The sequence below is a fragment of the Macaca fascicularis genome, chromosome 7, assembly GCF_037993035.2.
Source record: "Macaca fascicularis isolate 582-1 chromosome 7, T2T-MFA8v1.1".
Lineage (NCBI taxonomy): Eukaryota > Metazoa > Chordata > Mammalia > Primates > Cercopithecidae > Macaca > Macaca fascicularis.
In genome coordinates this window covers 163,676,963-163,702,779 of record NC_088381.1, presented here as the reverse complement: position 1 = coordinate 163,702,779, position 25,817 = coordinate 163,676,963, and the positions used below count along the sequence as shown (strand labels likewise).

The window sequence follows — 25,817 nt, the reverse complement described above, 5'->3', positions numbered from 1 at the left end:
TAAGTGAGAAGACTCAGGGTTTCTGACTATGGGCCAGGGCTCTTTCTACCCATGATATACGTGGTAGTCATGCTTTACAGCCATGATACATGATACATACATCATATACATCCAAGATAAACATGGAGTCACTTCCTTCCATTTTGAAAATGAGCCACTCAACCCCACATTTCGCTCCCACTGTGGCCCCATTTCTTTGTTCTTTTTTATTGCAAAACTCCTTGATAGAGTTCTTGGGGAGGTTTTTAATTATGTCTGCCAATTCTTTCACACTGCTCCCAGGGAGAGATGAGGTCCATGTCTCCCATTTGAAATGGGGTAGGCTTTTGAGAGTATTTTGACTAACAAGGTAGGGTAAAAGGCCACACACACAGCTCTGCTTTGCTCACAGAAATTCTCCTTCTTAAGCAGTTTCAATACCCTGAAGCCGCCATGCTGCAAGGAAGCCCAAATGAGCTCCCATCCAGCAACATCATGGAGAGACCCCGAAACTTCATGAAAAGCGAGACAGAGATCTGCCTGATCAGCACCCAGCAAGCTCCGGCTCCAGTCACTGAGGGCCTGCATGACACTGCCTGGCAGGTCCCAAGTCAGAACTGCCCAGCCAAGCCCTTATTCTCAGAAACCATGACAGATAATGAAATGATTGCCATTGCTCTGTGCCACTAAGATGTGAGTGACAAGACAGCACTCAACACTGGAACAATTGTCTATGTGTGCTCCTGCAAATCCCTTCACCACCCCACTGCTCCTCCCAAACTGCTTTCATGACGCATGATCATCACTGTGCCAAATCCAACAGTTTTCACCCTTCATCTTACTCAACCTGTCAGCACCATTTGACCTGAAGTCATACCCTGTTATGTCGTGCTCTGCTCAAAACTCCCCAGTGGTTTCCCATCTAACTTAGACTAAAATCCAAAGTCAAGACAATAGCCAATGGAGCCCTACCTGATCTGTCGCCCATCCCCCTTACCCTTCTCACTCAATTCCCATTACTCTTCCTTCTGCTCCCTCTGCTCTGTCCACTGTGGCCCCCTGGCAATGCCTCAAACATGTTTCCACCTCAGGGTCTTTGCACTTGCTGCTCCCTTGGCCTGGAACTCCTAAATAATTGCATGGCTCTTGCCCACACCTCCCTCAAGTGCCACTCATCTAAAAAAGCTTTCCCTAATGGCCCTTAATATTTTCTTAAAAATTTATTATTATTATTATTATTATTGAGACAGAGTTTTGCTCTGTCACCCAGGTTGGAGTGCAGTGGCACAATCTTGGCTCACTGCAACCTCCACCTCCCGGGTTCAAGGGATTCTCCTGCCTCAGCCTCCCAAGTAGCTGGGATTACAGGCAACAGCCACCAAGCCCAGCTAATTTTCATATTTTTAGTAGAGACAAGGTTTCACCGTGTTAGCCAGGATGGTCTCAATCTCCTGACCTCGTGATCTACCCGCCTCAGCCTCCCAAAGTGCTGGGATTATAGACATGAGCCACTGCATCCAGCCCCTTATTTAAAATAGACATCCACCTGCTGGGCACAGTGGTTCACGCCTGCAATTCCAGCACTTTGGGAGCCGAGGAGGGCGGATCATGAGGTCAGGAGATCGAAACCATCCTGGCTAACATGGTAAAACCCTGTCTCTACTAAAAATACAAAAAATTAGCCGGGCGTGGTGGCAGGCAACTGTAGTCCCAGCTACTCAGGAGGCTGAGGCAGGAGAACCCAGGAGGCAGAGCTTGCAGTGAGCCGAGATCACACCACTGCACTCCAGACTGGGCAACAGAGTAAGACTCCATCTCAAAAAAAAAAAGATACCCACTAACACCCTCACACACAGAGTACACCACTACTGGACCCTTTCTTGCCCCTGTTTATTTTCCTATAACACGCCTCACGCTCTGGCATACCTTACATTCATTTGTTCTATCTGTCTCCCTCCACTCAATTTTAAGTTCCATGAAGGTAGGAATTTTAGGCTGTTTCATTCATTGCTGTTTTCCCAGCATCTAAACAGCATCTGGCACATAGAAAGTACTCAATAAGTGTTTGAATGAATGAATGAATGAATGAATGGATATGATATGATATATGATATGATATGATTATGGCTCCCAATTGCTGCCATCAGAGTGATACCAGACACAAATCATTACCCGCACCCTTCAATAGCTCCCTATCATCTGGAGGATAAACCCAACGTCCTTAACCCTACCTTTAAGGCCCTTTATGACCTGGCTCCTACAGACTTCTGTAGCCGCCACTGCTCACTGCTTCCTGCTTTGCACTTCACACTCCAGCAACACCTAACTGCTTGAGTTTTTCTACATGTCCCCATGATATGTCCCATGTTCTTATCTTTGCTCTACTGTCCCCTCTTGCCTGGAATGCCCTCCCTGCCTTCTCCTCCCTGAAACATTACCTCTCTTTCTTCAGTGTGCAGCTCAAATATCCCTTCCCCAAGGAACCTTCCTTGCCTTTCCTAGGCTGATCAGCTTCTTCTTCATGCTCCTAAAGCAGCATGGATTGATCTCCATCACTGTAGCTACCACTTGATGGTTCACCTACCTGTTTTCCCCACTCCCCACTAGTTGTAGAGAATACCAATGACTAAAGACATAAGCATGTTAATTTAATGAAGGGCAAGATCCAGGGTCAATGCTGGAAATGATATGCTACAGGACGACCTCAGATGAAAGGAAGAGGAACGTTGAGTCAAATCTTCTTGGTCCTTCTTTTAGATAAACTTGGATGTGAACTGGATATCAGGAGATGCTTTGGAATTATTGTTGATTTCCTTGGGTATATCTGTAAAATGGGGATAATAGTATGCCTGTCTCCATTGGTTGCTGTAGGCTTTAAATCTAGCATTAAGTTAGGCACATCTTCAAGAGGTGCTGAACACAGAACAGTGCTCAGTCAGTGATACTGACGAACAAACATGATGCTTCCATCTGGTCCAGGGCTGGGCATGTGGTAGACACTCCCAGAATGTCTTTGAATTGGAAAAAGAAATGGAGGCATGAGCATGTGGGGATTTCATGCAGCACCACCCGGAGCGTGTTTTGATGGTGCAAGGAAGAGAGGAGAGTAGAGCCCCTATTCAGGATCCTGCAGGGATGGGGCTGAGCCTGAGCAGATGGTGAGGTGACAGGTCCCTGCTCTTCTTCCCTCTACCTTCAGCAGGCAATTAATTACCTGCGTGCTTCTCTCATTTCTACAACAATGACGCCCCTCCTGGGCCCAGGGAGCAGAGGAAGGGGAGCTGCTTCCCTGACAGTTCTGGAAAAACCCAGGCTGAGGCTGACAGGGGGAGGAAGATTTTGCCAGTCTCTGCTGGGAGACTCAGAATCACTAACAGCAATGGCCAACAAATCCACCCACCCGGTGGCAAAATTGTGAGCATGATCATCAGGATTAACATGAACTGCTTACTGAGAATATGACTTGGCCTAGGTTCACTTTTTATTGGTTATTTTATTTGAACTTCATATGTTAATTCCATGAAATAAGAATATTACCACCATTTTGTAGATGAAGAAACTGAGGGTCAGAGGTGGGTGGAGCATCTCCTAGATTCACATGGAGTCGGGATTTAAACAATTGCAGAGCTCTTCTCTGCTACACAAGTTCACAAGTTTTGGAGAAAAAGCCCAAACGGTGAGGTCAGGAATAACACCACCCCACCCCCCGACACACTTCACACACACCACATATACACACATACACCAAGAACCCGGTTTGGTGATAAATAAAGATGTAGAGAGCCACACTCCTGTGTCCTGGGCCATTTCCTCCCAGGACCTCTGCTCCTGACATCCAGCATGCCTACTCCTCCCACTCTGCTTAGCGAAGCTGCCCTGTCCCACCCAGCCCCACTCTCACATGCTCCCAGGCTGGAACCTTCCAATACAGTCGGGGTCTCCAGCCTCCCCTCCAGCACCTCCCCGAACATTGGTAGCTGCAGGACAGACCTTACCTACTGGTCAAAGCACCCAGAAGTCAGGGCACACCCCTGGCCTTGGATGAAGACAGAGATGAAATACACACCCAGGGATTCAGGGAGAAGCCTCTGCCTTGGACAGGAGTGGCTAATTCCAGAAAATAACAGAGACTCCACAAAAGCGCATGAAGGGCCCTGCCTGCACTCAGACTGACTCTTGTCTAGCAACTGAGGGATCTTTAGATGTTGTCTGTTTCAAAACAACTTTTGTGCCCATTGGCCAATATGATGACAGAAACAGACTCTTAACAAGGACATGCTTTCTCTATCTTTCTATACCTGCATTCATTCATTAACACAGTTTTTGTTGAGCCCTATCTATGAATTAAGTCCTGTTCTAGGTGCTGGAGATACAGCAGTGAAGGAAACAGACAAGAACTCCTGGCCCTGTGGAGCTGACATTCTGGTAGATGGATAAGCCCCACATACAGAGGTAAACAGGTAAACATACCATGTGTCAGATGGCCAAACAGGGGCTGTGGAGACAAGCAAAAAAAACGGGAGGGGAGTGGCTGCAATTTTAGATCAGAGGTCAGGGAAGCCTCACTAGGACAGTTTCATTTGAGCAAAGGCCCAAAGGAGCAGAAGGAGGTAGCCAGGCAGATATCTGGGGAGGAAGCATTCCAGGCAAAGAGAACTGCATGTACAAGAGCCCTGAGGCAGGAGCGACTTTACTTGGTCAAGGAACAGCAAGAGGCCAGCATGAGCCAGAGGAAGGCAATAGGAAAGGAGGAGAGGTTGGGACGAGGCCAACTTGTACAAGGCCTTGTGCACCACAAAAAGCTCTTTGGCTTTTCCTTTGAGCATGGCTGGAAGTGACCGGAAGCTTCTGAGCAGTGTTGGAATGTGATCTGACTTGAATTTTAAAAGAGGACTGTCTACTATGTGAAGAATAGATGGCTGGGGACAAGGTGGATGCAGAGTCAATGAGGGAGCTCTTGTAATAATTCAGCCAGGATGACAGAGGCTTGGCCCAGTAGGAGCCTGGGAAGATGGAGAAGGGGTTAGGCTCACACAACGGTGTATTAAAGGCTTATATATGTCTTCTCCCAGAGGCAACCCAGCAGGCAGTTAAGAGTGGGACCTCTGGAGTCCAGCAAGCTTCTGTTTTAATCCTGGTCACTCTTTCTCAGCTGGTTATCTTTGGGAAAATTGACTTAATCCTCCTAAAGTTCCAATGCTCCCTCATTGGAGAAACTACCTCTGCTACCTCTTAGTCATCCAATGTAGCAATGCCTGTGTATTAGTCCATTCATACATTGCTATAAAGACATACCTGAGACTGGGTGATTTGTAAAGAAAAAAGGTTTAATTGACTTACAGTTCTGCAGGTTGTACAGGAATCATGGCTTGGGCAGCCTTAGGAAACTTACAATCAAGGCAGAAGGTGAAGGGGAGCAGGCACATCTTCACATGGCTGGCAGGAGAGCAAGCAAGTGAAGGGTAAAGTGCTACACACTTTCAAACAACCAGATCTCATAAGAACTCTATTATGAGAACAGCAAGAGGGAAGTCCACCCCCATGATTCAGTCACCTCCCAGCAGGCCCCTCCTCCAACGACATCAGCCTGTAACACCCCCTCCCTGACCACCACCCAGCACAGCTTCTGACACACAGAAAGCACTCAATCATGATCAGACTTGTGGTGGCTCTTTGATTTCATGACTCTGTTACCAAGACCCACTAGGACAGAGGCCACAACAAGCTCTGTCTGCTGTACTCCAAAATGCCAACTCTTATATCTGCTCCAAATTAAACTCCAGGTTCGTCTGGGAATTTAGGACACTCTGACCCTGCCAGTCCGACCAGTGACCATGCTGGCCTTCCCCTTGTGACCTCAGGGATGGCTTATCCCATGTTTATATATAGGAGCTTTGGAATCAAAATTATGATAATAGTGACTTTGGTAAGAAACTATTTTTGGTATGAAATCCATTGAACTAATGTAAGCCCTTAAAATAGTTTTCCACATATCATGAGCTGTATCTTGCTTTCCCCATGTCCATTAGTCATTTTAGAAATTGTTTTCATAGGATTGGACTCAGGCACAGAGCTGCTGCATCTTACAACTTCAGGAAGTGCTGGCTAGGGGCAGCCCCTGGCATGCACGGGGCAGCAAGCTATGGGTCTGGGCATGGCTTATCTTGTCCACGTGGTCATACAACAAAGCTTGGATTCACTGAGCAATTGTTGGACCCATCTTGGCTTCTGCCAGGTGGTTTTGCTTAGCATCATTATTTCTTTCAAGTTCACCAGTGAGCTTGCTGCACGATGAGGTCAAAGCAGCAGGGTCATGACATCCTCTGGGCCAAAACATCCTCTGGGCCAAAACAGCAGGATTTTGCCCCAGTCCCTGGTGATGCTTCTGGCACCTCAGACACACCTGGGCTGTGTGGCTCTCATTCCCTTGGCATTCCTGTGACCCCTCCCAGTGGGGAATGCTTAACCCCCATCTCAGACCTCTGCCCACTTGGGGTCCACCACAGCCTGACCTCTTCGGCACTACTGCCAATATCAAGGTAAGTTATTCATCAGTGTCACCCCAAGGATTAAAAGGAAAGAAGACATCCCAGCAATGGTCCTCCCTGGTCCTGGCCATTCCCTCTAGCAGTGCCATCCAGCACATGCAATTCAGAGGTCCTAGTCTAATCCCATCCCCCAACACACACACACACACACACACACACACACACACACAGAGTGAGTGAGGAGATTTCTGGAGACAAGCTTTGCCCTGGGGGACTGTACCAAGGTCCCCTGGCTCTGCACTGCAGTAACTGAGCCAGCACCAGCAGTCTCATCACCCTCGCCTGGACTGCAGCCTCCCTGCCTCCCATGGCTTCCTCTGCATTGAACTGTGCCCCAGGAAGCTTTCAAAGTCTATCCAGACCCTATCCCGCCATACCCCGACCCAGAGGATGAAGCCACCTCCTTGTTTCATCTGCAAGTTCTTTCATCATATGGTCATCACTCGCCTCCCAGGCTCCTTGCCCACCAATGTCCAGTCCTCCTCTGCACAGTTCCCTCCAGATGTCCCCAGAGACTTGCAGGACCCATGTCTTCTCTACTTTTCCAGGCCTCCACAATTTGCCACAGCTGTTTTCTCAGCCTGACATCCCTTCTGCCCTCTGCTCTACAGCCCCAATGCACAGGGAGTCTCTTCTGCAGCTCCTCCCTCTCTCCTCCCAGAGGAGATGCTATTGGGCATCACCCAGATCCTCCTTCAGGACTGAGTTCTCCTCCCCAGCTGTGGGGGTGTTGGAGGCTGGGAGCTCCTCACTGGATCCCTTCCCAGGAATTGCCCTCTCCCAAGAGAGCTGCTTCTCCCAAGGCCATGCCATCCTTCCAGCCTGATCACTGTCGATGCGGGCAGTAGGGCCCAGGGCAGAGAGGCAGCTGCTGGCCTTCACTCAGTGCAACTCTGAAGAACCATCTAGAGCTTCCTATGCTGCAACCATGCCACATGGCAGCCTCTGCCTCTGCCCAGCCCTGCTCCCTGCTCTGCACCCCTGCAGGTGTCGCTGACAGCAGCCCCCATATGCCTTCTGCACGCAACCTCCCTTTCAGAGTCCACTGGCTGGGAATCGAATCTGTGATGGCCACCGACCCACAGCAGGTGGGTGCCTGTGGTAAGCCTGTGTTAATGCCTGCTCGAGCACCAGTCTCACTCCATGGGGACTCTTCATAGCCTGTCTCTCTGACCAGACCACCATCCTCTTGGCATCTTTATCCATTCATTCCAGAAACACTGACTAAGGAGCCCTAACTTATTCATTCATTCCACAAATCGTTAATGAGCCTATACCAGGTGATGAGTGCCAGGGATGAGCAATCAGACATGGGGCTTAAAATATGCCTTCTGCCTGTAATCCCAGCACTTTGGGAGGCCAAGGCAGGCAGATCACCTGAGGTTGGGAGTTCAAGACCATCCTAGCCAACATGGAGAAACCCCATCTCTACTAAAAATACAAAATTAGCCAGGTGTGGCAGCACATGCCTGTAATCCCTCAGGAGGCTGAGGCAGGAGAATTGCTTGAAGCCGGGAGGCGGATGTTGTAGTGAGCCAAGATCGCACCATTGCACTCCAGACTGGGCAACAAGAGCGAAACTCCATCTCAAAAAAAAATGCCTTCCTCTCTGTATGACTTACCCATGGCTACTATTACAAATCACCACATATTTAGTAGCTTAAAATAATACACATTTATTATCTTACAATGCTGTAGGTTCAAAATCCAACACAAGTCTGCCTGGGCTAATATCTGCATGCCGTTGGGCTACGTTTCTTCTGGAGACTGAGAGAGAATCCACTTCTCACCTTTTTGGCTTCTAGAGCTGCCCACATTCCTTGACTCATGGCTCCTTCCTCCATGGTCAGAGTCAGCAAGTGCAGGCTGGATTCTTCTCACACTTGGACCTTTCTCCTAGTGTCTTCTCTTCTCTGACTCTAACTCTGCCTCCTTCTTCCACTCATAGAGACCCTGTGGTTACATCAAGCCCACCCAGATAATCCAGGAAAAATCTCCTTATATAAAGTCAGCTGATTAGCAGCCTTAATTTAATTTGCATTTTTTTTTTTTTTTTTTTTTGAGACGGAGTCTCGCTGTGTCACCCAGGCTGGAGTGCAGTGGCGCGATCTCGGCTCACTGCAAGCTCCGCCTCCCGGGTTTACGCCATTCTCCTGCCTCAGCCTCCGAGTAGCTGGGACTACAGGCGCCCGCCACCACGCCCGGCTAGTTTTTTGTATTTTTAGTAGAGACGGGGTTTCACCATGTTAGCCAGGATGGTCTCGATCTCCTGACCTCGTGATCCGCCCGTCTCGGCCTCCCAAAGTGCTGGGATTACAGGCTTGAGCCACCGCGCCCGGCCAATTTGCATTCTTAATTTTCCCCTTTGCCATGCGAGCTAATATATTTACAGATACCTGGGAGTAGAACATGGACATCTCTGGGGAGGGGGTGCATTATTCTGCAGATCCCACCCTCCTGCCTAGCTTGGACATGACACAACAGTAAATGCTCAGTAAATATTACAACAAAAGACTGAATGTACGAAAAGCCCTAAACAGTTGATCCCAAGCATGACTGCCTTCCCGCTCCTTCTACCCTCTCTCCTTGGCTCAGCTGCACTGGTTCTAGCTTGTGGCACATGCTCTCACCCTTCCTTGGGGTGTCACTAACCCCTCTGTTCAGCCTGAGCCCCAGCAAATACTCTTCCGTTTTCCTCACTCGGTAAATGTATGTCTCGTATGTGTATCTATCTCACTCTGAGATGTCTGTCCTGTCTGTCCTTTTCCTGCATCTGCGAGTCTTACAGCACCCGCCCCAGTGCTCCACCTCCCCCAGTGCTCCACCTGCCCCAGTGCTCCACCTCCCCCAGTGCTCCACCTCCCCCAGTGCTCCACCTCCCCCAGTGCTCCACCTCCCCCAGCGCTCCACCTGCCCCAGCGCTCCACCTCCCCCAGCGCTCCACCTCCCCCAGCGCTCCACCTCCCCCAGCGCTCCACCTGCCCCAGCGCTCCACCTGCCCCAGCGCTCCACCTCCCCCAGCGCTCCACCTGCCCCAGCGCTCCACCTGCCCCAGCGCTCCACCTGCCCCACTGCTCCACCTGCCCCAGTGCTCCACCTCCCCCAGTGCTCCACCTGCCCCACTGCTCCACCTGCCCCAGTGCTCCACCTCCCCCAGTGCTCCACCTGCCCCACTGCTCCACCTGCCCCAGTGCTCCACCTCCCCCAGTGCTCCACCTCCCCCAGTGCTCCACCTCCCCCAGTGCTCCACCTGCCCCAGTGCTCCACCTCCCCCAGTGCTCCACCTGCCCCACTGCTCCACCTGCCCCAGCGCTCCACCTCCCCCAGCGCTCCACCTCCCCCAGCGCTCCACCTCCCCCAGCGCTCCACCTGCCCCAGCGCTCCACCTGCCCCACTGCTCCACCTGCCCCAGTGCTCCACCTCCCCCAGTGCTCCACCTGCCCCACTGCTCCACCTGCCCCAGTGCTCCACCTGCCCCAGTGCTCCACCTCCCCCAGTGCTCCACCTGCCCCAGTGCTCCACCTCCCCCAGTGCTCCACCTCCCCCAGTGCTCCACCTCCCCCAGTGCTCCACCTGCCCCAGTGCTCCACCTGCCCCAGTGCTCCACCTCCCCCAGTGCTCCACCTGCCCCAGTGCTCCACCTGCCCCAGTGCTCCACCTCCCCCAGTGCTCCACCTGCCCCAGTGCTCCACCTGCCCCAATGCTCCACCTCCCCCAGTGCTCCACCTGCCCCAGTGCTCCACCTCCCCCAGTGCTCCACCTGCCCCAGTGCTCCACCTCCCCCAGTGCTCCACCTGCCCCAGTGCTCCAGAAATCATTCTGATATCCTCCTCTGCCCCCAATCCTCAGGTCCCCCCTCTAATCCCAGTACAGTTTTTCTGCATTCTACTTCTGTCTTCTCTCACCTCCTTTCTTCCTCTAAGGGCCCCACCTATACATTGTACATTTTCTTTTTTCTTTTGAGATAGGGTCTCTCTCTGTCACTCAGTCTGGAGTGCAGTGACATGATCTCAGCTCACTGCAACTTCTGCCTCCTGGGCTCAACTGATCCTTCCACCTCAGCCTCCTGAGTAGCTGGGACTACAGACACGCCACCACACCTGGCTAATTTTTTGTATTTTTAGTAGAGATGGGGTTTTGCCATGTTGCCCAGGCTGGTCTGGAACTCCTGGGCTCAAGTCATTCACTTGCCTTGGCCTCACAAAATGCTGGGATTATAGGCATGAGCCACCACACCCAGCCCACACTGTACATTTTCAATAAGCAAGTCATTCCCATTGATGGTGCCACATTTTATAAAGGTACTCAAGATGGCACATTTATTTTTTCATGCAGACAAATCCATGCCCACGCTCTCACTCCACTTCTGACATGTCTCTCCTAAATTTACAACCACTTTTTTGGGGATGGAGGAACCATTTTTAAAATAATGACATTTAATATTCCAAACATTTCCACTCCTGGTAATGTATTAATATCTTAAATTGTCAAGCCTCAGAAGCCAAAAAATCATAGTAATCACCCTGAGAAGCTGTGGCTGGTGCACGATTGATGAGAACTCCTATGTAACAAAGAGCCAAAGCAGCTGCTCCTCCATCCCTCCTTCACCTGGTCAAACCCACATATCACCTCCAAACCTTTAAGAGTTACACACAGTAGTGTGTGTGACATGCTCACCTCATTGTTTGGAAGGTGAATATTCTAAGTGGAGTCTATCTGTCTATCAGTGGTTTTCCATTGCTGTGCCCTGGAGCTTATAAGAGTTCCAGCAGTGCCTCAAGGGTAACACCAATCAGAATTTCTGTGTAGAATTGGCTTAAGGGAGGTGGTCTGGTTGGTAATTGGCCTTGGATATTTGTCTTGATGCTGAATTTGCATGACAAACTCATTGCTAAAGATTGGAGTTTCTGCCACTGCCGGGGGCTGCCCTCATTTTCTGCCACTGCTGGGGTGCCCTTTAGAAAACAAAAAGGGAGGCTAAGAAAAAAGAAATTTAGCATTTATGGAACATCTGCTCCATGCCAGGTATTTTCCAAACACTGACCTACTTAACCATTACAACAATTCTGCAAGGTAGGAACCATCCCCATTTTATAAATGAAAGAGGCTCAAAGAGGCTAATTAACTTGCCTGTATTTGGTATCTTTCGCAGCATAACAAATTACTCCAAAACTTAGCGGCTTAAAACAACAAACATGCATTATCTCACAGTGCCTGTGGGTCAGAAACCAGGGAGAAGCATAGCTGGGTAATTCTGGCTCAGTTTCTCATGAGGTTTTCAATCAGGACATTGGCAGGGGTCCCAGTCATCCAAAGCCTTGATGGATGGCTGGAGGATCCGCTTCTGTGTCAGGTAGAATAATGGCCCCACAAAGATGTCCATATCCTAATTCCTGAAACCTGTGAATATTGTATGGCAAAAAGAAATGAATGTTGCAGACAGAATGAAGGCTGCCAACTAGTATACAGGGACATTATCCTAGAGTATCCAATGTAATTACAGGGTCCTAAAAATTGAAAAGGGAAGCAGAAGAGATTGTCAGAGAAAGAGATTGGCAACAGAAGCAGTGTCGGAAAGATGCAGTGTTGTTGGTTTCAAGACAGAGGAAGGAGCAACAAGCCAAGGAATGCAGGCTACTGCTAAAGTTGGAAAAGACAAGGAAGTAGATTCTCCCCTACTTTAGACTCCATAAAGAAACAGCCCTGCTAACACCTTGATTTTAGCCCAGGGAGACCCTGCTGGACTTCTAACCTACAGACTTCAAGATAAATGTGTGATGTTTTAAGCTGCTAGGCTTGTGGTCATTTGTTACAGCAGCAATAGAAAACTAATACAAGCTTCCAAGGTGGTTCACTCACATGGCTGCTGGCAGAAGACCTCAGTTCCTCACCATGAGGGTGACTCCTATAGTCTGCTTTAGTGTCCTTACAACAGAGCAACCATCTTCCTCCAGAGCAAGTGCTCTCAGAGAGAGAACAAGGAAGAAGCTGCAATGCTTTTCGTGCTCTAGTGCTAACAGTCTAACATCAGCTTTCCCACCACATTCTAGTTGCATAGTCACCAAGTATGTACAGTCCTCACATAAGTGGAAGGCACCTGGGTGTTTACGGCCACACACCCTGAACGTGGCCAAACTCATCTGAAGTTTCAAAGAATTTGTGGACTTTTTTCCACACTGCCAAGGTCACACCAGATTAATCAGTAGACTTGAAATAAAATTAAAAACTCAGGCTTCTGTCCCCGAAGTCTACACTCTTTCCATTTCACAGAATTATAGAGCTGGTTCTAAGACTCAGGTACTGCAGTCTTGCCACATTACCAGTGGTACTGAGGCTAGGTTCCCCAGGAATAGTAATGGGGATCTGAGAACTATTTTCAATATTTTAAATTGCAAAGGGAACATCACATTCCCAACCAAGATGAGGTCGCACCAGCTCTTGCATGAAATGACATCAACTCAATTTGCTTATACTGTGATCAGAAGCTTTAGTTGGAAGTTATGGATGTCTTTAATAAAACATGGAGAACCTAATGTTATTAAATAAGCTCTATTTGACAGATAACATCTTTCAAAATATAGCCTTCCAAGGACAAAAACCAAAGAGTATCTTGGTGGCGAGGGGGTAGGGAATCCCTGTTCTACAGCAGCTCTCTGTTTTACAAATGGAGAAACTGAGGCCCAGAGAGGGTGGGGTCTCACCCAGGTCACCCTGAGAGTTAAATAAGGCCAGGATTTAATCAGGACATCCTCATTCCCAAGTCAGTGCTCACAGCCTCCAAGGAAAAGGTTTTCTTTAAATGAGAGAGGGGTGAGCAGAGAAGTAACCAAATAATTTTCTAACTGTTCCTCCTCGGCAGGCTTTGGCCTTTTTTTTTTTTTCCTTTTGAGACAGAGTCTCTTTCTGCTGACCAGGCTGGAGTGCAGTGATGTGATCTCGGCTCACTGCAAGCTCCGCCTCCCGGGTGCATGCCATTCTTCTGCCTCAGCCTCCTAAGTAGCTGGGACTACAGGCGTATGCCGCCACGCCCAGCTAATTTTTTGTATTTTTAGTAGAGATGGGGTTTCACCATGTTAACCAGGATGGTCTCGATCTCCTCACCTCGTGATCCACCTGCCTCAGCCTCCCAAAGTGCTGGGATTACAGGCGTGAGCCCCCGTGCTCGGACGGCTTTGGCCATTTTTAAGGTGCATTGCTTATGGGGAAAGGAGCTAATGTTCCCATGGGAGCTAATGAGAGGGAGGTGATGACTGATCTTGGAAGGGGGTTTTGGAGGAGGAAGAGGTGAAGTCTCTGTACAAATGACTATACGGATCCCAGAATAGTCCAACAGGCAAGAAATGACACTGAGTCATGAGTTTGTTCCCTACCCTGGATGTCAATCCCTGAAAGAGGAGGACTCAGATGACCCTTCATCTGAGTTCCTTGAATAATCTGGTTTCTTGAATAATTCCTAGGACCTAGCCCTGAATCTGCCCCAGCCAGGCTCAGACCTACTTAGAGCCCCAGAAAGAATCCGATCTCTGCAAAATGGCACAGCTGTGGAAAACAATATGATGTTCCTCAAAAAAATTAAACATAGATTTACCATGTGATACAGCAACTCCACTTTGGGATATATGCCCCAAAGAACTGAAAGCAGGGACTAGAACAGATATTTGCACACCCACATGCACAGCAGCACTGTTCACAATAGCCAACACATGGAAGCCTCCAAGAGTCCATCGACAGATGAGTGGTCTATGCACACGGGGGAAATTACTTAGCCTTAAAAAGGAATGAAATACCGGCACATGCGACAACATGGATGAAATCTGAAGACACTCTGCTAAGTGAAATAAGTTGGTCACAAAAAACAAACACTGTATGATTTCACTTATCTGAGGTACCTAGAACAGTCAAATTCACAGAGACAGAATGTAGAATGGTGCCGCCAGAGGCTGGGAGCGAGGAAAGAGCAGTTAGTGTTTAACAGGTATAGAGTTTTGGTCTGAGAAGATGAAGCCGTTCTGGAGATGGATTTTAAAATGGTTAAGGTGGTGCTTTTTATGCTATGTATAATTTACCACAATTAAAAAAAAAATTTTTTTAAAGACATCAGGGAGGTAACACTCTTGGGGAGGGCTAGAAAACCAGGCTTGGAAGCTACATATCCAGGACTGACACCCCAAACTATCCTGAAGACCCCACTGGGTGGAGACGTGGCTGCTGAGCTGCCGGGCACAGATGCATCACCAGTGCTGGACTCCAGACCCTGCCACTGCTAACCTGGAAATCCAATAGAGCCTTGCCACCAGCCCTGCCAGGATATCTCTACTTCTTCACAAACTTCTGACTCAAGGAGCAGAAGCCCAGGTCATGTGCACACAGCCTGGATGCAAAGGGACCTGGGAAATCAGGTGCATATAATTTGTATCAACTTCCATTGCAGGAAATGGGTTCTAGCTCACAGAGAGGGAGATTTCTCCCAAATATTTTAGAAAAAAAATGGCCCTGATATGGTTTGGCTATGTCCCCACCCAAATCTCATCTTGAATTGTAGCTCCCATAATTCCCATGTGTTGTGGAAGGGACCCAGTGGGAGATAACTGAATCACGGGGGCAGTTTCCCCCATGCTGTTCTCACGGTAGTGAAAAAGTCTCATGAGAGCTGATGGTTTTATAAGTGGTTTCCCCTTTTGCTTGGCTCTCATTTCTCTCTTGACTGCCACCATGTAAGATGTGCCTCTTGCCTTCCACCATGATTGTGAGGTCTCCGTAGCCACGTGGAACTGTGAGTCCATTAAACCTCTTTTTCTTTATAAATTACCCTGTCTTGTAATCAGCAGCAAGAAAACATACCAATACAGGCACTTGCTCTCCATCCACACCACCCTCCTTCCAGATCAGGAGTAGCGTGTCTCAGCCCAACACTCCTAACTTCCTCCTTGCTGACCTCTCTCTCTAGAGCTACCCCTTCCTATCCAATCTGCAGCCTCTGTGTTCCCAGGGGTTGTCCCTCTCTTCCTTACACTCACATCCACTGTGTCACCAAGGCCAGCTAGCTCTGCCTCCCCAGCATGCTTGTCCACCTTCTCCTTGCCACTCCTTTCCTCTCTCCTTTTAGAACCCTCATGCAGGCTCCCATTACACCCTTCTGGTCCCCAAGTCCAGGGAATGCTCTTGACCACTCTCAGCTTCCCCCCATGATGCTTCTAGATGGTAAACCAGATCAAAGCACTCCCCTGGTCAAAATTCACCTATCACTGGCTCCTCTGTGCCTTGAAGATAAAATGCCAAGGCCTTAGCCTGGTATCCATGCATCCTTCACCCTCAGCCTCCCCTAGGATCACAATCAGAGCATATCCCAGCTGCAGGCACCATGCTCTCTCTTGAGCCCCCAAATATTGCATTTCCAAATGAAACATCTTTCCCACCCTTTTGGCCAAGCAAAATACTCAGAAGCCTTGCTTGACCTCCAAGGCTAGGTTGAGGGTCCTCTCTGTGTCCGCTGACACATGCATCCTGCCCATCTGCACCTCACTCAGCTCCAGAACAGTACTTATTGTTCTGAATTGGAACAAACTGTTCACTTATTGACACCCATGACCTCCAATAGCCTGGAAGCTCCTTCAAGTATGGGACAATGTTTTGTCTCAGCACTTAGGACAGCAAACAGTAGACACTCAATAAATGTTCAACAAATGAACAAGGCAAATGAACTTTCAGCCCCAAAAGACCACCAACCTGTCTCTGGGGAGTCAGTCCTTTCATAACAGACTGGGCTCTTTAAGACTCAGCAGGTTTTGCTCTGGGGTGATGCTAGCATATCTTATTGCCTCCTGACCATGAGGCCTCTTCCCTCGAAACCACCAGCAGGAGACCAACCACTGGCCTTTCTCTAGAACTTCCTGTCTCACCAAACTTAGCCTAGAACAACTCAGAACCCAGCCTCTTATCTACTGAGCAGTCCTGCCTGCTCTGTCCAGGCTGTACCATGTCCTCAATGCACCAACAGCCTTGCTCAAGCATCCAGCCACACCGAGGCAAGATGAGCCTGCTGAGCGCAGCACGATAGGCCTGGCCTGGCCTAAGTTTCAGCCTAGCTAAGGCACAGGTCTCCATGGTCCCACTCCAGAACTTCCTGGATGCCCAGCTGTCCTGCATTTCATCACCTGCCTTTCTGCTTAGAGTTCTCCCCCAGCTTTTCCGTCCTTCCTTCCCTCCCTCCCTCCTTCCTTCCTCCCACTCCCCTGTCTTCCCTCTCCTTTCCCTCCTGCTGTGGTCTGAATGTTTGTGTCTATTCCATATTCTAATCCTAATCCTAACCCCCAACATGATGGTATTAGGAGGTGGGGTCTTTAGAAAGTGATTAGATCATGAGGGTGAAGCCCACATCAATGAGATTAGTGCCTTTAAAAAAGAGGCCCAAGAGAGACCCCTTGCCCTTTCTGCCATGTGAGGACATAGGAAAAGGACAGCTATCTGTAAAACAGAAAGCAGACCCTCATCAGACACTGAATCTGCTGGTGCCTTCATCTTGGGCTTTCCAGCCTCCAGAACTGTGAGCAATAAATTGTTACAGCAGCCCAAATGGACTATGCCACTTCTCTCTTCCATCCACATACATTTCCATGAATACCTTTAGCCTGTCAAACAGGTGGGAAATCAATGAATCAACACATCTTGGTGTGCCCTTTCTTGCAGCTGCTGTGCTAGGCACCTAATACAGAGCATTTCACCACCACCAGCCCACAATCTCTGACACTGGGATTATGATACTCAGTTTACATAGAGGAAGTTTAGCTCAGACAGGTCCAATCATTTGCCTTACTCATTAAGTCACCTAGCTGGAGTTCAAACTCTGGCTGCAAAGGACACACCCTTCTCCCTGCACCATCTGCTTTTTCTGCTCTGACAATGTCTTCTGCAAGAGGAAGACAGCCTGCTCCTTCTGCCCTTGAAGAATTTTCAGCACCACAGTAGAGAGAGCATTCCCTGCCTGTCAAGAAATTTAGACAAAAGGTGGGGGAGGCCCAGTAAAACTAGACATTCACTTTCTGTTGGGGAGATGTTTGAATTTTGTTTTCAAGAATAGATCAGGCTTAGGCTGTGTGGAAGAAAGTTCAAGGATAGAACAGGCAGGAAGGATGGGGTATGCTACAAGAAACATGTCAGGCTCCCTGGAACTCTGAGAAGCTCGTGCGTCACTGAGAAGTGATGCCCATCCTTGCAAACCACAGAGGAAACAGAAATATTGGGCAATGGTAAAAATAGCTCCATGGTGACGATGTATTTTTTGGAACCACCTGGACAGTGAGATATTGCTGACGCTCCACTGGTGAGGCTGTTCAGATTGAGCTATGCTCTTTTAGCGGGTAGGGAGGTGGGGGGAGACAAGCAAATGAACTCATCACTTCAGGTAGAGAAAAAATAAAAGGTCACCTTTGGTACCAAGATATTTTTCCGAGTCACAGAGCCTAGCAATACCTAAACCCCATCCTTACATAACTGAGGGTTTTGCAGCCCGGGGGCTTGTTGTCCGCCGTGAGGATCTTTTAAGAAAACAAATGGTCATTGTTTACATGATAGTAACAGAAAAAAAAATAATGAAAACCAGGCAAGGGGCCCCTGGAGATGATTTTGACAGGTAATTAAAAGGCATACTAGAAGTCCCAGGACTACATCTGCCCCACCCAGGGGCCTGCCTCCCTGGTGGGGTCTGGGGAAGTAGGTCCCACAGTTCTTCAATTTGCTGGATGTTTGGTTTTGTTTCAGAGTTTTTCTTATCAAAGTTCATTCTTTGTGGTTATAAGAGAGAAACTGAGACCTAGATTAACATGCTAATTACTCCTTGGCAATTAAATTAACTTTAATTGTCAGAAAACAAAAGTTATCTCCCTGAAATGCATTTCCCTTGTTGCTTTAGCTGCTAGCTTAAAAGCAAATCAGCATCTATTCAAACAGCATCTATCTGAGGGTCCTGGTAAAAGTTCCATGATCCTCTTCGTTTAGAAAAATGGTAAGAATCGCCAAAAAAAAAAAAAAAAAAAAAAGAAAGAAAAATAATTACTAAGAATTGTACGACATGCTCAGCTGGCATTGCTCTTCTTCTTCTTTCTTTCTTTTTTTTTTTTTTTTTGAGACAGAGTTTCATTCTTGTCACCCAGGCTGGAGTGCAATGGTGCAATCTCAGCCTCCCTAGTAGCTGGGATTACAGGCTCCCGCCACCACGCCCAGCTAATTTTTGTATTTTTAGTAGAGATGGAATTTCACCATGTTGGCCAGGCTGGTCTCAAACTCCTGACCTCAGGAGATCCACCTGCCTCAGCCTCCCAAAGTGCTGGGATTACAGGCTTGAGCCACCTCACCTGGCCAGCTTCTTATATTCATTACCTCTCATTTAATCCTCAAATAATGCTGTAGAGTAGGTACTTCTGTTATGTCCATTTAATTAATAAGGATATGGAGGCACAGAGAAGTTAAGGACCTTGCCAAAGTCACACAGTTCATTTGTGACTGAGCTGGGACTCCAAGTCAGGTCTTCAGTGCCCAGTTCTTAACCATCATACCATCTGTCTATTGGGAGGTCTCTAGTCCCATGTGTTGTTAAATGTCTTATTTTGTACCATACATTAGACCACGGGCTGGAAAACTATGGCTACATGCCAAATTTAGCTGTCTGCCTGTTTTTGTAAATAAAGTTTTACTGGAACATAGTCACATTCATTTACATATTGCCTATGTCTGATTTCATGCCACAACAACAAAGTCCAGTAGTTGTGCCAGACTGGCTGGCCTGCAAAGCCTAAAATAGTCACTATCTGGCCCTGTTCAGAAAAAGGTTGTCAATGTCTGCCTTAGATCATTGGTTCTCAAGTTTGTATTTTGGAGTCTTACGAAATTTAAAAAATACCTATGCCTGGGCTGTGCCTCAAGTGATTCTGATTAAACTGGTATGGAGTGCAGCCTGGGCACTGGAATTGTTAAAAACTCCCCAGGGACCAGGGGATTCCAATGACAGCCAAGTTTAAGAACCGCTGCCTTGGAGTGTAAGGGACTTAACCCCCTTGCAGTAATTACAGAAGTTCAGTTTACACATAGGAACACTTTATATGGCACTTAAGCATAACTCTGCCATCCATAGAGGACCTCCTGACCTTCAAAATCATATTAAATCTAGCCCACAGCCCAATTCCAGATTACTATGAAGGTCCAGCGCCTCCTCACCATTTCAGAGTCCACTCGATTGGTGCCCAGATTGATGCCCCTCCCCATCCTCTCCCCAGCTGCTTGACTTCCTGCTTCCTCTCTCAGAACCCAGCCCCAGGTCCAATTTCCACAAAACTCCACTCTTTCAAGCACTTCCAGAAGTTACCTGAGTGTGATGCTGCTGATGGGGAGCGGATGCCGTGGGGGGTCACGCGACAAAACCCTGGCTGGATGCTTCTCGCTGGCTCCATCGGCTCTCCGCGCTTCCGCTTCCGCCCACTCACTTCCTGAGCATCAAAGAAACCCTTCCCCTCCTCCGTACCTCCTGAGCTGCCCTGGAGACCCAGCACCTTTTTGTGCCCTAGTTAGCTTATATGTGCCCCTCCACAAAGGCCAGTCATCCCTACAAAACACGCCCATGCTAACTGCTGTGAAAATAAGCATTTCTCAGCATTGTTCGTAGAGCAAAGTGCTTGATGACACAAGATAGGAACCAACAGATACTGTTTGCCCCATTTTTCAGGTCAGGAAATGGCAACCTGGAAATTTTCAGAGACTTGCCCAAAGTCAGTCCTAGCCGTCTAGGTTAGGCAGCTGGCCACACACGCTGCCCGGGGAAGCACAAAGATCCCAACCTTAGGCTGTTCCGGTCTCCAGGCTTGGCCAGCCAGCCACATGCCATCTCTGTCAATCCACTCTCCCTCGCTCCTGCTTCCCAGGTTCTGTGAATGTGTGGCTCTCAGTAGTCTCCTGTGTCTTCCTGGGATGTGACACATTAGCACATCTCTACCTGCCCCAGTCAAGCCTTCCCTTTGAAATCCTCCCACCCTTAACTCCATTCAGCAGCATTTCCTTATCTTTTTGGAGAGACAGGGTCTCATTCTGTCACCCAGGCTGGAGTGCAGTGGCGAACGCACCACCTCACTAGGCCACAGTCAGCAGCGTTTTCAAGTAAAGATGTTCTGACCACACCCTTATCCCTACAGGACTGACAAGGGTCAACCAGGCCTCTTCTGGGAGAGGGAGGTGGGCGTCATTTACACAACAATTACGTATTGAGTCCCTGTTGCGCCACTTAGAGACTTCCATGAGGAGTACATCAAACACAGCTTCTGCTGTCATGGAAAGAGAGGCTGTGTATTATTTAAAATGAAAGATTACACGTTCAGATCCCAGCTCTACTTACCAGCTGTGACTACTCTGTGCCTTAATTTCCCCATCAGTAAAGTGGGGATAATGAATGTACATATAGTACCCTCATAGGGTTGATGTGAGTAGTCAATGTACATGAAGTGCTTAGACAGTGCCTGGCACAGAGGAAAGTGCTATGTAAATATTAACTATCATTCTGGAGCTCACAGCCCTGTTGGGGAAGCAAACCTGAAACAAGTCGTTAAGGTCTGCAAATCTGGCCATGTATTAGAATTCCTCGTGGAGTTGTTACAAACAGACTGTTGGACCCCTCCCCAGACTTAATAACTCAGACTCTCTAGGATAACACCCAGGAATCTGTGTTTGTGAAATGCTCCCTGGGGCCATTCTGATTAGGCTGGTGTAAATGAAAGCTGCTCTTCTAATGCAAATGGTCCTCCCTATAGAACTGAGAGGACAGAAAGTCTTACGCAGCTCAGCAGAGCTAAATCAGTGGGTGCTGGCTGGATGCTGGAAGTTGAGCTAGGAGTTGGCTACAACTCCCCTTCCTTCAGCATCAGCCAAAGGGAGTCCACATAGTCTGGACAGGTGGAATCTGTCTCTTTTAAGAAGGAATCAATAGATGGGGGGAAAACATCCTAGGACTCCTGAAAAGTGCTACAGCCACAGAGAAATGGAACACTACAAGAAAGCCTCAGGAAAAACGACTTGCTCTGAAAATTATTTTCCCCATTAAGCAGAAGGAAACTGTTAGGAACCATAGATAGGGTATCTCAGAAGATGTGGCCTCTGTGGAATAGGATCCAGGAGCTTCAGCTGACAATCTCAGACTCCAGGACAGCAGGCTGAGATGAAAAGGGTAGGCTGAGACAAAAGCCTGCAGGAAAGCTGGATTGCAGTTGCAAAGATGAAATCCACCTCTGAGGCACTAAAGACAAAGCTGACCAAGCAGCAAATCAAATTACAGAGGGTGTGGTGAGTTGAATAGTGTCTCCCGCCCCCCTACCAAAATTTATGTCCACTAGAACCTCGGGATGTGATCATATTTGAAAATAGGATCTTTGCAGATTTAATTTGTTAAATTAAGATGAGGCCATACTGAATGAGGTGAGTCCTAAGCCTAAAGACTGGTGTCCTTTTAGGAAGAGACACACACAGAGAGGAGAAGGCCATGTGGCAATAGAGGCAGAGATTGGAGTGATGCAGCTGCAAGTCAAGGAACACCAAGGACTTTCAGGAGACACCAGGAGCTGGCAGAGGCAAAAATGATGCTCCCCAGAGGCTTCAGAGAGGCCATGGCCCTGCCAGCACCTTGAGTTCAGACTTGTGACCACCTGAACTAAATTTCTGTTGTTTGAAGCCACCCAGTCTGTAGTAATTTGTTACAGCAGCCCTAGGAAACTAATGAAGATTTCTAGGTCACAGTTCCAGTTAAAAAGGAAGAAAAAAATGGAATAAAAATGTTAAATTAATAGCCACAGAGGAGAGAGAGAGAAGATCTAAATGATTAGGCTGTCTGATCAAGCAGATAGGCCCCAAGTGGGTTTGCTGAGAGATGAGAGAAAGAATTAAAAATAAGTCACCTGTTAGGCCTTTTGTGTCTGTAAATGAAGGACTGTTATAACAAAATGTAAAAGAAATGAAGGGGCAAAATATTAACCTATTAGTACAAAGTTTTACAAAGAAAGCACAAATAATACAGGAGCAATAGTCCACACTTTAATAGAAGAAAACTTCCCAGACTTCGGAAGTTATACTTTCCTGCATCAAACCAAATTAGGACACCACTGAAGCCTGCCCAGGTACCCAGCTACAAGGATGGCGCCTCAGGCTGCCACCTCTGCCACAGGCTCGCCACATTCCTGCTCACATTCTAGGCTTCGGCGACAATGAATTACTCCAAGCTACCCAACCATGTTCGTTCATGCTCTTTCGCTTACACCCTTCCCCAGAACTGGAATCGCTTCCCCATCTCCCCTCTGTCCTGCCACAACCCCTGCTCGCCCCCTCACCATCCTGAGACCACCCACTCACCCACCAGGTCATAGTCAAGCACCTTGGCCTCCACAAAGCCTTCACCAAGGCTGCCCCTTCCTTTTCTTGTGCCCACTACACCCTGGACACATTCCTATGATCCCATTTCTCACACTGCGTTGTCATTTCTATTTTTACATCTCCATTTGGCCTTCTAAACTGGAAGTTTCCAGAAGACGAGACTGCTGCCTTTTCCTGTCCTTGTTTCTGCTGCTTCCTGCACAGTACTCAGCCCTACTTTACCCTTTAGGGATAAATTAGTGCTGTACCTAAGGCCAGTTAAATTTGCAAGTGTCAAACAAAAATATCTGGGACGTGAAAAAAAATAATAGCTCCAACTATAGAAAAAAGAGACCAAATTTAAAATTAATGTTTGTCCATTAACCGTAACATCAAATCATTTTCATTAGTTATTCACTTTAGTGTTTGTAAGAATGTCATTACAATTGAAAACGAATTGTAGGGTAGGTTTTCTTTCTTTGCAAGAATCCCTCATATGCATAATGGTTGATGAGAAATCATAGATAATCACAATAAATTACTTAAATACAAATCATTTTAAAAGTAAAATGAGGGGGCAATGAGGAGATGTTGGTCAAAGGACATAAATTAGACAGTACAGGAAAATAAGTTCAAGAGATCTATTGTTGCAGTATGGTGATTATAGTTAATAACAATGTATTATGTACTTGAAAATTGCTAAAAGAGTAGATTTTAAATGTTCTCACCACAAAAAATGGTAAGTATGTGAGGTAATGCATATGTTAATTAGCTTGATCTAGCCGTTCCACAGTGCATTCGTATTTCAAAGCATCACTTTGTACACCATAAATATATGTCATTTTTATTTGTTGTTTTGTGAAAGGCCATGTATACAAAGTGATCCCAAAATGCGAAAGAAGCTAAGAAACCAAAGAACAAGGCAGACAAATTAGTTTGCCTTTAGAGGATGATTTACTGAGGAAATTATGGACAGAAGTGTGGTCTTGTATGGCCATAAGACAGATAGCTCTCTACACTGTTATTCCCGGAGACCCAGGGCTTATATACCACAGGGAAAAGATACATGTGACCTATAAGGAATGCGCAGGACAATTAAAGTTGACCTTCTAGGAAAGGACAAAAATGCTGTGTACATCATAGCCTTGAATTTGTATGATAATATCAAGGCCGTCTTGACCTAAAGGCAGGATTTATGGCAAGCATATGCTCTTACACAGGGACAGGAGATAAAGTGGGAATTAGAGGCATTCCCAGACCTGGGGTTAATCGGAAGTCAACATGGCAGACTAGCATCTAAGATGGAGCTACTTTAGCCTCCACTTGTCAATTGAAAAAAAATTAAATTTAAAATAAATAAAGGTGAAACCATCTTAAAGGCTTTCAAAATTTCCAAAAGAGAATGTCTAATGTGTGATGGTGGTGTCTTTCAATGTGTTTGATATAGTGAGTGCTGGGAGGTCCTAAGGCAGGAGAGCCTATGGCCTGAGGATCTTAAAGGGTTCTGACAGTTCTGACACCTAATAGAGATTCAATAGATGGACCTTGAGCGAATAAATAACACAACCTTTGTTCCCTTTAGAACAAACAGCAGCCCCTGGGGTACCATCCATACAAGGAGAGTATATGCCTAGCCCAGTGGGCTGTGGAAGACCAAGTGCCCCTCGTGGTGTCTGGGGAGAACCTTCTCTGCTGTCCATGTTTCCATTTCTAGGACCATCAGTTGGGGTCATGCTCTGGGCCTCCTACCAACCCTTTGTTCCCTCTGAATTCTGATGAGGGAAAGGGGAAGTGGGCATTCCCAGTTCAGCCCCTCCTTTCTTTCTTCTTAGAGACCCAGATTCCTATATGAAGTATGCATTTGGGGCTGCTTTTCCTTAGGCGTTAAGTTTATAGGGGCAGGCCTTCATGTGAGGAAGCCAACAGTGGTCTAGCTGTGCCATGAATAGTGGGCGGGACTTTCTGACAAGGACTCAATGCCTCCTTTGTTTCCAAGTTCCACACCTGGAGTGTGTGATTTCCTTACTGGTTCATTGTGTGTGACGCTGCCCCTCAGATGATCAGCTTAGCTAAGTGATTTGCCTCAGCTTATGAAATACGAAAAAGTATCAGTTCCAGAAGGAGACTTTAAGAGGCATCACACATTTCTGCTTACCCTTCAAGCACTTCTGCCACAGTCAATGGGAGTAGCATGCGCACGTATCCCCTGATCCCAGAGTCAGAGACATGCAGGGCAGAGGGGAACCCTACCTGCAGCCTGAAGCTGAGCTGCACTAGTGCATACAGACCAATGAGTAAGAAAAATATTTTTGCGTGTGTCATAAGACACTAAGATTTGGGGGTTATGTGTTATGCAGCAAAAAAAGCCTAACCAAAACATCATCCAACCTAATGCTTAGAGGTAATATTTGTTCTCCATCTGCTGAACTCAAGCAAGGAAAGAGAAGGGTTATTTAGTAAGCTGCTCAAGTACTAACAACTTGCAACATCACTATGGAAAGGTCTGTACTTGGGAGACTCTTTGGACTAGATCATCCTCACACCATTTGTACACATCTTAGGGAGATCCTACGTCTGTAATGGGGAGCTTCCATACAATGGGTGGAAATAAGATGATTCAGGAACATAATACTGTTCTCCAAATGGGGACTGGGAAAGGAATTCAAACCATCCTGCTACCTTGTTGAGCCGTTTGGAAAAAAATAGGTCAGAACCAGAGATATTGGAGAGCACTTTCAAAGCTTCTAATTTTCTAAAGTTTTTCTTTCTCACCTTGGAATGTCTTCAGATGCTTCGATGGAGCTGTACTAAAAGCATCCTCTTACATATCTGTTTTTCTTTCTGTGCTGGGAATTCATTGAGGGTAGGGACTGTGTCCCTTCTTCATCTGTGTAACCTTGCTCTGAGCTGGAT

The 25,817-nt window shown here is 47.5% G+C and overlaps 1 long non-coding RNA gene across 2 annotated transcripts in view; it reads right to left on the bottom strand.

Annotated features, from left to right (window-relative positions):
- The window catches only part of LOC141406919 (uncharacterized), a 44,893-nt gene extending 24,893 nt beyond the window's left edge, over nt 1-20,000 (bottom strand). For both annotated transcript variants that reach the window (XR_012416093.1, XR_012416094.1), the window contains exon 1: nt 19,885-20,000. This is a non-coding gene — a long non-coding RNA (uncharacterized lncRNA). The remainder of the gene's footprint in view (nt 1-19,884) is intronic.
- Nucleotides 20,001-25,817: the final 5,817 nt, after the last annotated feature.